Source organism: Rhipicephalus microplus, chromosome 7 (assembly GCF_043290135.1).
Source record: "Rhipicephalus microplus isolate Deutch F79 chromosome 7, USDA_Rmic, whole genome shotgun sequence".
Classification (NCBI taxonomy): Eukaryota; Metazoa; Arthropoda; class Arachnida; order Ixodida; family Ixodidae; genus Rhipicephalus; species Rhipicephalus microplus.
Window position 1 is genome coordinate 33696503 of NC_134706.1, and position 14088 is coordinate 33710590.

General features: G+C 46.4%; 1 protein-coding gene across 2 annotated transcripts in view; it reads right to left on the minus strand.

Annotated features, from left to right (window-relative positions):
* LOC119179282 (extracellular serine/threonine protein CG31145) overlaps positions 1–14088 on the minus strand; it is a 281455-nt gene that overhangs the window by 207428 nt on the left and 59939 nt on the right. For both annotated transcript variants that reach the window (XM_075868977.1, XM_075868976.1), the window contains exon 2: positions 1643–1701. The gene's annotated coding sequence lies outside the window, so the exon portion shown is untranslated. The remainder of the gene's footprint in view (positions 1–1642; positions 1702–14088) is intronic.

Genomic DNA, 14088 nt, shown 5'->3' on the forward strand with positions numbered 1-14088 from the left:
AATCGCTTGCCTGTGCGGTGCTGCTCCCACACTCCTTCGTTTCCCAAGTCATCAGATTACACACAACCCGCGAAGTTTCGGTACAGTGTATTCGGTTACGACCTTCGGCTACAACCATATTGCTGAGACGCCCTGGCCGAATCCCTGGCGAAATTTACCGGGACATTCAAATTTTAGGCCTGAAAGGAGCGAAAGAAGGAGAATTAAAGGAGCAAGATGTGTTGGCGTGCTTCGAACAGTCGACGCACGGCTTCAACTTGTTTTTTATTTCAGCAACTATAAATATCATTTTCTTATTCGGGATCACACCCAAGCGAGAGAAACACGTTTGGTAGTGGAAATAAGGGCTAGTGGAAACCACGCGCCATTTTTTGATCTCGCGTGGCCACGAGCTATACCATTGTTGTAAGTCATATTGAGCACGACTCTACATAAATAATTAGCGCGAAAAACAACGGACAAGGTGATGACGGCAGAAGAGGCGTGCCGCTAACGACCATGTCCTGTCTGTTGTGTTCACTTTGTTGTTTCTGCAGTAATTAGTCATGACGAAAGGAGTATTTTTAAGGGCTCGTTTTTTTATATAGTTAGGCACAACATTAATGATAACCAACAGACAATCAAGCCAAGGAAAGTGTAGGGAATGGGTCACTTGTAATAGATGCGACTTGAACGTGAACAAAAATTCAGACTGGAAAACAGACAGCTTCCTCGCGGCAGGGAGCAAGCCTCAGCAACCACAGAAATGCGCTGCCGGTGCTAAACCGAATACTGCCGCGGCAGCAGTCGTCTAAACCATCTACTTTATCAGGTATATCTGTCAGATATACCAGATTATTTGTTGCAATACTTGTAGCGAAAGATAGGAACGCTTTATTTGCCTCTGACCAGAGTATCTGTGGTCGTTTAGAGGCATGTGCGACGGTGTGATGTGGCGAGAATGGGCGAGAAAATATAATAAAATAACGCGCCAGGCTAAACACTTATGATGTAGTCCTAACATCAGGCCCTTGGCCAGGAATTGTTCTTTCCAGGGAGGGGGACACACACATTTGTTGAAGGCCCTGAAAAAACCCCTATCCCGGCAAAACACTCCACTTCGTCCGAGCTTTTTTTTTTTTTGAGGGGGGGGGGGGAGGTGTAGCCCTTTTTGGCTACGGGCTTGCCGACAATGGCGCCTGCCACTCTGGTGCACCTTGTGGACGACGTCATGGGAATGCCTTTTATTCGTTCATATGTACCTGAAGAAACTTTTCTGCACGTATACCGTTGTTTTCTGTATCTGTCCTTGTTAAATTTGCACCCAGCTAGCACACGAACAATCCTCTCTTTATTTCCTTTTATTATTATTATTATTATTATTATTATTATTATTATTATTATTATTATTATTATTATTATTATTATTATTATTATTATTATTTCGCCCACATCTAAATAGGTCCTCGGTGGCCGCGCGAAGGAAGCCCACAGCCACCTCCAAGTATAGTAGCGCTACCACGGTGTCGTAGAATGAGCGATCTCGGGTTATTAACTATGGTGTAAGCGTTAATTGGAGTGTTTGTAGGCTTGTTAATAATAATTGAAACTGGTATGTCTTTCTCGCCATTTTTCTATAAATATAAATTCGTAATTTTCTCACCTTATTTTGTGGATCTCACTCAGCCAGCCTTGTTTGAACCTCTAAATGGTCTGCAGCATCTATAAAAGAAAAATACAGAAGGAATTAGAAATTGAATGTGACTTCATGACGCCGTTGGATGTACGTTTAGTAACCGTATATACTCATTCAGTAGTGCCTCCACAGTAAACATACCATACCGTATGTACGCAGGTGCAACAAAGAGCCGATTCTAAAGCTTTTCTGTTTTTAAAAATCTTTTTTTAACATAAAATCGTACCACAGCATGCACACTTCCTCACGCAATGATACGAGTCATTTAAGTCGAAGGGCTCAGATACCTAACCAAAACGAGAGAGGTGACCACCGGCGGAGTGAACACGCGATGCGACGCGAAAAAATCATCGTGTGATGACATCACGCTATGACGTCACCATGTCGTGAAACGTCGCCATAATTTGCGGCGTCATCCTGAAATCGCGCAAAGACATGTCACGGGATGTGAGCGGTCGGCATCGCCGGTCGTTCAATGGTGGGCCGATCACAGAGGCAATACAAAAACCACGCATGTACCTGCATAAGGCTTAATTGATTGATTGATTGGTTGATTGATTGATTTGTGGGGTTTAACGTCACAAAGTGGTTCTAAGAAAGAAAGGAAGAGAAAAGTGAGCCCCGTAACTGCCTGCTTCAGCGAGCGACACCTCAACAGTATCTCACAAGGGATGAGGGTGAGGAGGAATTAAAAGGACAGGAATAAAGGTGTAGAGAGAGAGAAAGAGGCATGAAATAAGCCAGAGAGCGACGACATATCGAGGGAATAGGAGAGATAGAGAAGATGAAAACACGGTCACAGTAGTCAGAGGACGGGGCACCACCTGCGAGAGCTCTTGTCGGCGTCAATAGAGGCGTAGAGCAAGTCCGGTAGGTCAGAGCTACACTGTCGTCGGAGATCGCGAGGGCACAACCGGTCGGCACGGAATACAGCGAGCGAGTCTCAAAACCACCATTTGATTAACATGCATAAGGTTCAACAGAGGTTGGGGAAACACTGTGCTGCACATATGCGACACGTGAAAGCGCTAACATAAAACCAAACATAACGAGAACATATGGGCGTCCGCCTCGATGTATGTGGTTACGGTTCTCGGCTGCTGACTCCAAGGTCGCGGGCTCGATACACGCCACGGCGGTAGCATTTCGACGCAAACCAAATTCAAGAAGCCCCTGTACTGTGCAATTTAAAGGAAAACCAGATGGCCTGCATTCCCGAAGCCCTCCACTACAACATTCATCATAATCATAACGCGGTTTATAAGGACAATAATATTATTATTGATACAAATTATTATTATTATTATTATTATTATTATTATTATTATTATTATTATTATTATTATTATTATTATTATTATTATTATTATTATTATTATTATTATTATTATTATTATTATTAAAACGGATGGGCACACCACTTATGTTTTCTACGCCCATCAGAGTATCCGCGCGCACGCACACTAGGCCGATGGAGTGGTTTACCGAACTGCAAAAAATTCCCGGTACCTCTGATCCCGGAGGCCGTCCAAAACGACGTTGGGTGCGAACAGCTACCGGGACGAGGGATTAACAGATGCAGTCATATTTCTCGTGAGTTAAACCTACTATTATTCGAATATCTATGTTTTTTTACGAGTATTGTATTTCGCGGTGACGTATTTCACTTGATTGTACGTGCAAATGCCACCCTGTAGCAGCCTGTGTAAGCTTATGATATTGAATATAAATAATAAAATAATTAATTGATTTGATTGATACGTGAGGTTTAACGTCCCAAAACCACCATATGATTATGAGAGACGCCGTAGTGGAGGGCTCCGGAAATTTCGACCACCTGGGGTTCTTTAACGTGCACTCAAATCTGAGCACACGGGCCTACAACATTCCACCTCCATCGGAAATGCAGCCGCCGCAGCCGGGATTCGAGCCCGCGACCTGCTGGTCAGCAGCCGAGTACCTCAGCCACTAGACCACTGGGGCGGCGCAATAGTAAAACAAGTAAAAAAATAAGAAATAACGCAGTCGACCGAGAATAAAAATAGGGCGGTTTTTTACCATCCAGCCGTATTAGCCAAATACACACGGATCCGTGTGACTTCTTTTTTATTATTTTTGTCGTGCCGAACCGGGGCGCACACGAAAAACCGAAGAGAAAGAGCGGGCCAGGCAAGGTGAGGAGGAACGCAGTGTCTTAACGATCCCTCTCAGTTTGCCCGAGGAAAACACGCCGGCGGTATGGGACGCCGTTCAGGGTAGCGGACGACCTTCGAAACACAATCACCGACCCAGTGTACGTACACGCAAACCGTGCCTTCAGGCGAGGTCCGTCACTCATCGATCCCTTCCGGTCGAACCGCGGCATCGACAGAGGACGCTTATGCGCTGCGCGACCCAAAACCAGAAATAAACGAAAGAAGGGCAATCGTTACGTCGGTTTCTCGTCGACTTAGTCACACTTACTGCACTTTCCAATCACAAGCGGCCAGAACTCGTTAGGAGTAATTAAGTTACTTTGCTAATTATACTCTGCTACATTTTCTCTTGGGATTGATTATACGCGTGAAAAGCTGAATTGCAGCTGGACGAAAGTAATGACGTTACGTTGCTATCACATTTTGAAAGGTACTTAAGCTACTTAAAAACCTTAAAAAAAACTAGCTTAACGAAAGTCCATCACTCATGCACTAACGTAAGCCTTAACTCTCACCTCGTACTTCCTACTGACACCTTATTGAATGCCCTGTCTTGTGCTTTTTGAGGACTATAGGCCTACGTGGCCACCTTTAACTTTTGTGTACTGCCACCGCTGCATACGCGTCAGCCCATTGACTGACAATCCTTTTTTTCTCTCTCTCTTTCTTCACCTTCCTCTCTCTCTCATTTTTATGCCCCCCTTTCCATTCCCCCAGCGTAGGGTAGCAAACCGGGCATGTGCCTGGTAAACCTCCTTTTTCATCCCTCTCCCTCTCTCTAGTGAATGTCACACCTGACTTGCACGAGGGCGGATCAAATGGCTGATGGACGGCGAACGCCGTCCCCCGAGGATACCTCTCTACCAGCTTCGCAGCAAAATGGCGTTACGCTATAGCGAAGATGTGTGTACGCGCATTTTGCTTCCTTGCTTCCACCGTCAAAAGGCGTATACCTATACCGTGCGCTCCGTTCACGTGTTTGAAGGCCGCCAAGCGTTGCAGCTTCACCGTTATACCACTTACGATCCGCATAGGCACTGCGCCGTGTCGCCCTCGAGGCAGATAGAAATTAGGTGCCTTTTTCCTCTCCCTTTATATACAACCACTCACACTTCGTGTGGTGGTGGTGGTGGTGGTTAGAAGATGAGAAAAGGGACCTAATTTCTGCACCCCGGTTCGGAAGCACGGCGCAGTGCTAACGCGTAACGCTTATAGCATTGAGTGACCACCGTCTTTCCTCCCTGGAGCAACCGCTTACAGAGGCGGCGCTGTGTATAATGTACAGAGAGGGACACGAAAATCCTCTTTACATGCCGATCCACGGGAAGGTGTACAGGCCACGAGCCCGACATTACAAACGACCCACCAAGTACGCACGCGGTTCATGAAAGGGCCGCGGTCACGCAAGGCATAGGAGGAACCATTAAACTGTTGACACAGACGTAAATGCGGGCGAAGCCTTCACCCCCCCCCCCCTCCCAACATGACCTTCAACGCCACTCCACAGCCGCAGCTGCTTAGGTATGTGCGGCAATACCACCACACTTCTACCGTTTATTCACTTAACCTGACCGCGTCTGCTTTTAGCAGAAAATGTGCTCTGCGCTGAATCGCTGCTCAAGCTGGCGCGGTGTCGTCTTTATAATGATTTGATTATATTGTAACGATGTTGAAGGACTCGGGGTATAACAAAACGTATTTATTAAAGGGCGAACCTGTGCCCACAACTCAAAGGGACTATGGTCGTAGCAAGTTACAGCAGAACGGCAAGATGTCTTCCTCTTCTACTTCTTCAAGAAGAGTCCCAAGCGCGTGGCACACATCAGCAGGGGCCAGCTGGGTTCTCGTGCTATCATCATCGTCTCTGCACAACACTAGACGGCGCCCATGTATGTCTCTGTGCGCGTGGTGATGGGCGCGTTATTTGAATGCAGTCACTATGTCGTGGCAATATTGTAGTTGTCGCTGTAGTAGAAGTAGCAGTAGTAGTAGAAGTAGTAGTAGTAGTAGTAGTAGTAGTAGTAGTAGTAGTATGATTATATTGTAGTTGTCGCTGTAGTAGAAGTAGCAGTAGTAGTAGAAGTAGTAGTATGATTATATTGTAGTAGTAGTAGTAGTAGTAGTAGTAGTAGTAGTAGTATTGGTAGTAGCAGTAGTAGTAGTAGTAGTAGTAGTAGTAGTAGTTTAATTAAAACCTGCAGTTAATGACGCCAAGAGAACGGTGTCAGCAATATTTATTGTAGTATTTTGAACGCGTTGTGATATAGCTATACACATGTGAAGAACCTAAAGCGGACGAACAGAGAAACTGCCGCTGGCAGGGGCCCATCGTGCGACCTTTGGACTTTCACAACTACTACAGGGCGCTTAAAACTGTACAATTAACGTTCGCCATACCTTCCTTGCTTTCATTATCCACTGGTTTTCATTAAAACTGCGCCAAAGTTCCTTCCTTAATTAACAGTTATTGTTTTTGGTCGTGGCCCAGTTAATGTGTTCAAATAAACAAAAAATTGCAGCACATGCACGGAGTTGATAGATGATTGATATATGGGGTTTAACGTCCCAAAACCACCATATGATTATGAGAGACGCCGTTGTGGAGGGCTCCGGAAATTTCGACCACCTGGGGTTCTTTAACGTGCACCCAAATCTGAGCACACGGGCCTACAACACTTCCGCCTCCATCGGAAATGCAGCCGCCGCAGCCGGGATTCGAACCCGCGCCCTGCGGGTCAGCAGCCGAGTACCTTAGCCACTAGACCACCGCGGCGGGGCCACATGCACGGAGTGAATGATGATGAGTAGGACAAAGCTCCGGAGGGTTTTATCGGTTAACTTTGAGCCATCCGTTTGTCCATCCAAACTTTTTTGCTGAGAGAGTCATCGAACTAGTACCACGAGCAAAGAGGGATAGACCCACGTCTTTAGGACCTTCGCCCCTAAAATGACACTTTCGTTGTGCTTTCGACTTTCTTTTTTCTTTTTTTTGCTGACATTTGAAGAACCCAAGTTCCTATGACATGTGCGTGCAGTGTCAGAGGAACTATAGCAGGAAATCTATCTAACGAATGATCCCGTTAGCATAAGAGCTTCTGACGGATACAGCGTCCGCAGTTCGTGCGAAATGATTCCCACAGCATTGTTTAGAGGGGTTTCGAAGAGGAAGAAAAAAAGGAAAACCATTAAAACCATAGTGACAATTTCAAACTATAGACTCGAAAACTTAACGTAAGTAAACGGTCAAAGGGCGGTACGAACGACACTCGTACACAGTGTTGTCCACCTATGCGTGTGACGCCTCTCTCGGCCTCGCGCTGCGCGCCATTAGACACATCACAGCCACCAACACTGTGTAACAAGACACCGCGCCCAATTTCCCGGGAACGGTTTACAGGAATGATAAAGTCTCGCGACCATATTTCCCAAGTCCTGGCTGTGCAGTACGCTCATGACAGGGCTAGGAGGCTTGACCTCCCAGTCCCAACGTGGGATTAGCCAGGCAGGTGGCTACACCCTGTACAGGACGTATAAATAAAGTTGTTTCCATCCATCCACCAAACAGAACATTTAAAAGTTCCGTGCCAAAGAAGAATGCTACGAAGATGCGTCTCCACGTCGTTGCAGAGTGCCAGCCGCTATGATGACGTACGCTAATATATGGGACGGGTACCGAAACCAATTTTCAAAGTTCACTTCCGTCCGCCATGCTGATCTGCTATATAGAGACAAGGCTCTGGGCAAGTTTAGTGCCCCGGAAACGCCGGTATTTTATTGCGACATATCAAACGAATGTTCGCAAAGCGCACCAATCGACATGAACACTATAGCGTGACGTCAGACTATACAGCGTATTCCGGTGACTTCACGCATCAGTCCGGCTTGTTTTGATGACGTCACATATCGAAACGTACAAAATTCCCGCTTGTCCGTCATCACGGAAGCCGTGGAGTGGAGCGGGCGTAGAAACTCCACGGTATACCTGGCGCGATCACGGGGTGCTGAGAAGCTTACACCGTCTGCTGACGACGTCAGCGTACGGTACACGAACGGAAACTAATAATCTTATTACCTGAATTGTTTTTTACATCCCAAAAAAAGATATGATTATGAGATACGGCAGAGCGGAGGGTTCCGGAAAGTTTTGACCATCTGGTGTTAGAATCATAAGAACCAGCTTTTTTAAACGTGTAATTAATTTTTCAGCCCACACTCCCGCTTAACGAGCACTATTTCTGAGCTTATGAGGGCTGGGCCTTTCAATTTGAGCAAGCTGTAAATGCTTCTTTTTCTCTTTGGTGGTAAGCACTTACTTTTGTATAAATATACGCTGGTGAATTTTGTAAACCTAGCATTTTTTTCCTTCTAACTAAAACTTGTGATAGTTTGATGTTCTTTATGTATTTTAACTGATGTTTTCGGGTGTGTCCACGAAGTTATCTGTCATAACTTTTTGTATGCGCACATGCAGTTTTGTTTGGTGTGACCAGATTGTTTAAGAAGAGAAAGACTTCTCTACTCTGTATATGTGTATATTTACAGTGTCTGTATAGCCACATATGTATTATCTGTAATTGATATTTCCCGCTTCTGTCCATTACTTTTCTCATTGGACCCTATACTAGCCTCAGGCTATGGGTCCGACCAGTGTTTGTAAACCTCATGTCACAAATGATAATAAACGTTCAATCAATCAATCAATCAATCAATCAAATTGACGCTGGGACGTAGCCATAATTTTTTTTTCTTGGGCGAGGGGGGGGGGGGGCGGGGGAGGTTCAACCGTAGATTGTGTACCTTCGCGCGTGCGTTTGTACGTGCGTGTATAGATATAGCGAACGAAATCACAGAGGAGGCAACTGAACCACCCCCCTTCCCCATCAACAGACTTCTTGGCTAAGCCCACGATTTGACGCACAAGGACGGATGAGAATTTTTCGCGCCCATACCCCATTAAGCGCTCTGCGCACAAGCGCACCCGACGAAGAGTCATCAAGACATCACACGTTTAAGTAGAAGAGAGTATGCAGGCCACTTCGAAGCGACGGCGACGTATACGCTAAAGGGTGTACCTTCTTTCTTGAAGGGCCTAAAGGATGTCGTGTATGAAGATGTATAATTTATATTTTGCTTATTCTATGTCCTCAAGAGCAGAGTGCTATGGCTATTTCTTGTCATTCATTGTTATGTATAATAGAAGTAGTATAGGGAGTACCTATTTTTCTGTATGTATATTGGTTTTTTTCCACCCCTGTTATAGCCGAAATGGGGCTGACAGTATAAAATGAAATGAATGAAAATGGGTAAAGGAAGGAAGGCACTCACTCAGGAGCCAAAGAAGGAGAGTACGAGACTCAAGTATAGAATAGAGTGAGAGAGAGGAGGAAAGAAAGAACACGATTGCGCCGACGAGGAAATGACTCTCAGTCGCACAAAGGCCGCCATTGAGTAACGCGGCATGAAGCGGCTCGCCGCCCGCCGATGCGGTGTATGGTGTACAAGCCGAGAGACGAATGCGAAGTCGACGCGGCCTCGTCTCTTTGTATATACGCGAGCTGTACAGCATATATATATATATACACCAAGCTGAAAAGGCGCAGCCTTTTCTTCTTTATTTCGCGCACACCGGATCTATTTTGAAAGGGGAGCGCCGCTCTAAACGCGACTCACGGTCAAGGTCTGAAATGGCGTGGGAGTTTCCGAAAGCTTCCAGCACTGAAAGAGGACGATCCTGGTATAAAGCGCGAAGCTGTAAGAAATGCTCCAGGTTGCCGCCATTCATCGATGAATTTATTTATTTATTTATTTATTTATTTATTTATTTATTTATTTGCCATAAGCTGACATCCAAAGCGATTCCTAATAAATTCGTGGGTTGGCAAGCAAACAATCTCCAGGGGACGACCTTTGTCACGTTTGAGATATGACTCTCCAGATACTCTCGCTTAGCCTATACTGTCTATCGCGAGAAAACAAGGAGTCCTTTGAAAGTAAATTAAAACTGGGATACGCTGCGAAGGGCGATGCAATCCTTTGTGCCTCACAACTCGCCCAGGATAACAACGGTTAGGTGAGCTGGTCCCGTGTACTCAGTACACTGGCATAAGCTAACCTAACCTAACCAAGTCAGGATGACTGGAGGTAGATTAGGCTACGTTAAGTAATGTATTGCACAATGGGGGGGGGGGGGGGCTGTGCAAAAAGGGGAACTTGCACCCCCTTCTTCAAACCGCACCAGAACTTGAACCCCACCCAAGTCGCACAAACAATCCCCCTCTCCCGCCACGATGGAACGCGGGTATGCCTCCAACGGAAAAAAAACAAAATTCCACCCCACGCCCATGTGTAATATTGAAACCACTTTCTGCACCACCCATGGGGGGCGCAGGACTTTTTTTTAATTCTTTATTCAAGAATTACCTTGCGTCGCTCTTGGGCGTTACAGCAGGGGGGTTTACAACAGAGATAAAAATAGTCCTTCATTTACACAACAGACTTGTTCTTCAGAGAGCTTGTGCCATTCGAGAGAATATCATCTTTATGCCACCTTCCTATTCCCCCAGCGTAGGGTAGCAAACCGGGCATGTGCCTGGTTAATCTCCCTGCCTTCCCTCTTGTTGTTTATTTCCCCTCTTGGGCCATTCGGCTACACACTTCGGAAAAATCGAATTCGCAAACATGCACGTCCTGGGACGGTATTCACGGATTTTGTGTTTGTGATCACTACGCATAGAAAGATAAAAAAGTGTATTTAAATAATTATCTTTGTTTATGCCTATCTTGTTGTTATATATTTGAAAAAAAAAACAGTTTTAGCCTTAACTTCCATCTTCGTGAAGACAACAAATTCCAATTCAAATTCTTTTATCAACATTGTGACACTGTTTTTCTGTTTTTCTTTTCCTCACGACAGGGTTTTCCAAGTGAGACGATCGGTGGCCCGCGCAATTGACGTGTACAAGCATGCACACCGTTACTGGCATTCGTAGCGCTGCTTCGGTTAGGCGACTTCGATTCCTGCTACAACTTGCAGGATTTCTGCGGGCTTCACGACAAACAGCCAAAGGACGTCCGGGTACTTACAGGATTTAGATTCGCGTCAGAGAAACGCCATGCGATACAGAATCATTGCGGAGCCCTCGACTGCCTACGGCACGCTTTGCATCGTATCTGCGGAGTGGTGCCAGTGAACTTCGGCATCTCGTAGTGTAATATTAATTAACGAGGGTGAAAATATTTGTAACGACACGAAAGCTGAGTTGTCGGTCTACATCAATTTTTCTCACCTGCTACTCAGCGTACAGAGGAGGGGGAGAGAGAGATAAAGATGCAAGGAAAGGCGGGGAGGTTAAACAGACACATATCCCGTTTGCTACCCTGCACTGGGGAAGGGACGAAGGGGAGAAAAGTGGTTGCAGAGAGATAAGAAAGGTACACACAGTCACGAGCACACTCGGAGGAGCACACAGTCTACAGGCGGTCGCTCGGGTTTGTTGTCTTCAAGTAATGTAAGAGTGCTTTAGTCGCGTACTGCGCAGTTGAGGCAGACGCCCAAGGTCCCAGAATCTTCTGCACAGAGAATGGTCTAGGGGGGAAAGGGTGAAAAACACAGGAGCGAGAACTGAGCGTTCGTGAAAAAAAACTTCGAGCAATTATTTACAGCCTCACGTTTCAATTAAAATGTCCACCTAAGCTAATTTATCCACGGGGAATGCCATCCAGCAACACTAATCAATAGGAACGTCATGGTGCTTTGCCTTTGGGACGGTGAGCTAGATACCGGGCATACGAGCAAAAGTGCGGGGTCAAAGAACTTGGAGCACTTCACGTGGTGTATACCCTTGGAGACTGATTACGGTCTGTCCGCGGATACGAGGCGGTATCTTTCGACCTAGACGAGATTACGGGGGACAAACCAAACACCACGTTCGTTGGAACACCCGATAAGTGCTTGCTCAAGCAACGATCGAAATGCTTTGAGAGAGGGCACGTCGATTTGTTCGAGCCCCCCTGTCAGGTTGCAACCGTTGCCGAACCAGTTTCGACAAATTCCACGTGCATCAAAAGCCTTCGCACGTGCCGTTGATGGGCTTTTATAATTTTATTCCTTCCTAATAATCGTATTGTCAGCCGTCTCTCTGTTGAGCCTATTTTCTATCTTGTTCGTTTGCACCGTTTCTGCTAGTAACAATTATTGGTCCATCGTGCTAATTTTACGGGTTTTACACCCCGAAACCAATTTTATGATTATGGGGGACGCCGTAGTGAAGGGCTCTGGAAATCTCCACCACCTGGAGTTGACGAACATGCGCCTAAATCTAAAGCCCGCGGGATATAGCGTCATGCCTCCGTCGCAACGCGGCCGAGATTCGATCCCGCGACCTTCAAGTTTTAGGAGTTGAGCCGCCATGACTCCAATATTACAAGCGCGGCGGGTCAAATGCAGCTGCAGACGTTAACAAAATGAATGTAGCGTAAAGTAACGTAGCAGACACTGTGAAGACAATGAGATGCGAAGTGACGTAATAAAACAAATACGCAAATATTGCGTAACGAGTAAACTGCACGAATGTAACCGGCACACGTCAGCATTCGAGAAGAAAGAGAAACCGCCTGATCACAACCGCGGCCGGATATAGCAGAATACGCAACGGCGAGCAGCTATTATAGCCATGAAGGCCAGCGCTAACGAAACTTGGTAAGATGCGAAAACGACAACACAAGCGCTGAGGCTATCACCTGAATGTTTAATTAAAAAAATCAGAGACATAAATGGGTAAAAAAAAAGATTATCACACAGCACACGTCTCAGATATTACCAACAGAGAAAAAAAAAGTTCTGCCATATCCACGAAGTGAATGATGATGAGCGGGCGAAGCTCCGGAGGTAAACCTGGTAAACCATGAATCCTCCGTACATTTTGCCCACTCGATTTTATTACAACGCTCCCCCTTGCGTACGTCGCCGCACTTCCACCAATGACACGCACCATATGTGACATCATTCCTGTTTTATAACATCTCGCATCTTTCATCATCAACTACAAGTACCACCGTCTAGTTTACAACATCTTGCATCTTTTCATCATCAAATACAAGTACAGACATCTGGTGAACACTGCAAAAACTAAACGAGCGGTGGTTACATACAGGGGACGCACAGCCCACGCCTTAAGGAGCTTCGCCCCTAAAAAACAACAACTCATATGTACACTAACGCAACAACTGTAACTACAGACCCATGTGTAGGGTATACACTAACGCAACATTCAGTTGATAGACAGCGTTTGTGTCGTTTTCTTTTCTGTCCGTGTTTGGTTTGCACTGGCCCGCCATAACCATTTCACAACTCACCCAACATCGCTACCCTCTTACAGCTATACATATAGGCCGGTAAAGAAAGGCACTTCAAGAGTGCCACGCCTTGCAAGTTGCAGGCCAGCGGGAAAGGAACGCTTCCGCGATCGGGCGCGCTGTCAATGCGGCTTGTTTGTGCGCCCGCTACCACGATAGTGACACGTGACCGGGTCACGTGACTGGGTCACGTGGCCTCGGTTTCGGTCGAGCATCGGGTTTCACCCGGAAGTCGCGAAGGCAAAGCGTGCGGCTGACACGAGGAAGCGCTTGTCGCTTGCCGGTTCTGTGTAGCGTCTCCGCACAGCTGTCACGCGGCTGTACTGTTGTTGTCACATTCGTTCTCGTCGTGGCTGCTTCCCTTGTTTACCCCCGCGCGAACAACATCGGTTTGAAATGACAACTTTAAGGGGGCACTAAACAAACGATTTAGAGTATTTAGAGTATTCCTTCACAATCCCGAAAACATGCACTTTTACTGCGGCACGACGCTTCGTGTAAGACAAACGTATCCGCGAAGGGAAATGCAGTTGCAGACGGCGGGGCAGCTTGAGATTCCCGCACCAAACACCATCACGTACGAAAATTTCGAGATGCATCCACTGGGCCCTATATGCGCGGCTTCTTAACGACAAATAATGTACAGTGCCATCTGTGGGTGTCATAGCCTTTGCATGCAAAGCTTCAAGAAACTTCATTGAGCCAACGCCACGAAAACAGCGAAAATACGTATATAAATTCTAAATGCGGACCACTTCTCGGTCGCACGATGTCGCGCTTAGGCGTCGGTGGCGCCGTCCGCACTTCCACTGCTCATGCTCGCGTCTCCGGCCTCGTGCTGTATCGTGCCAGTCCGGGGAAGGC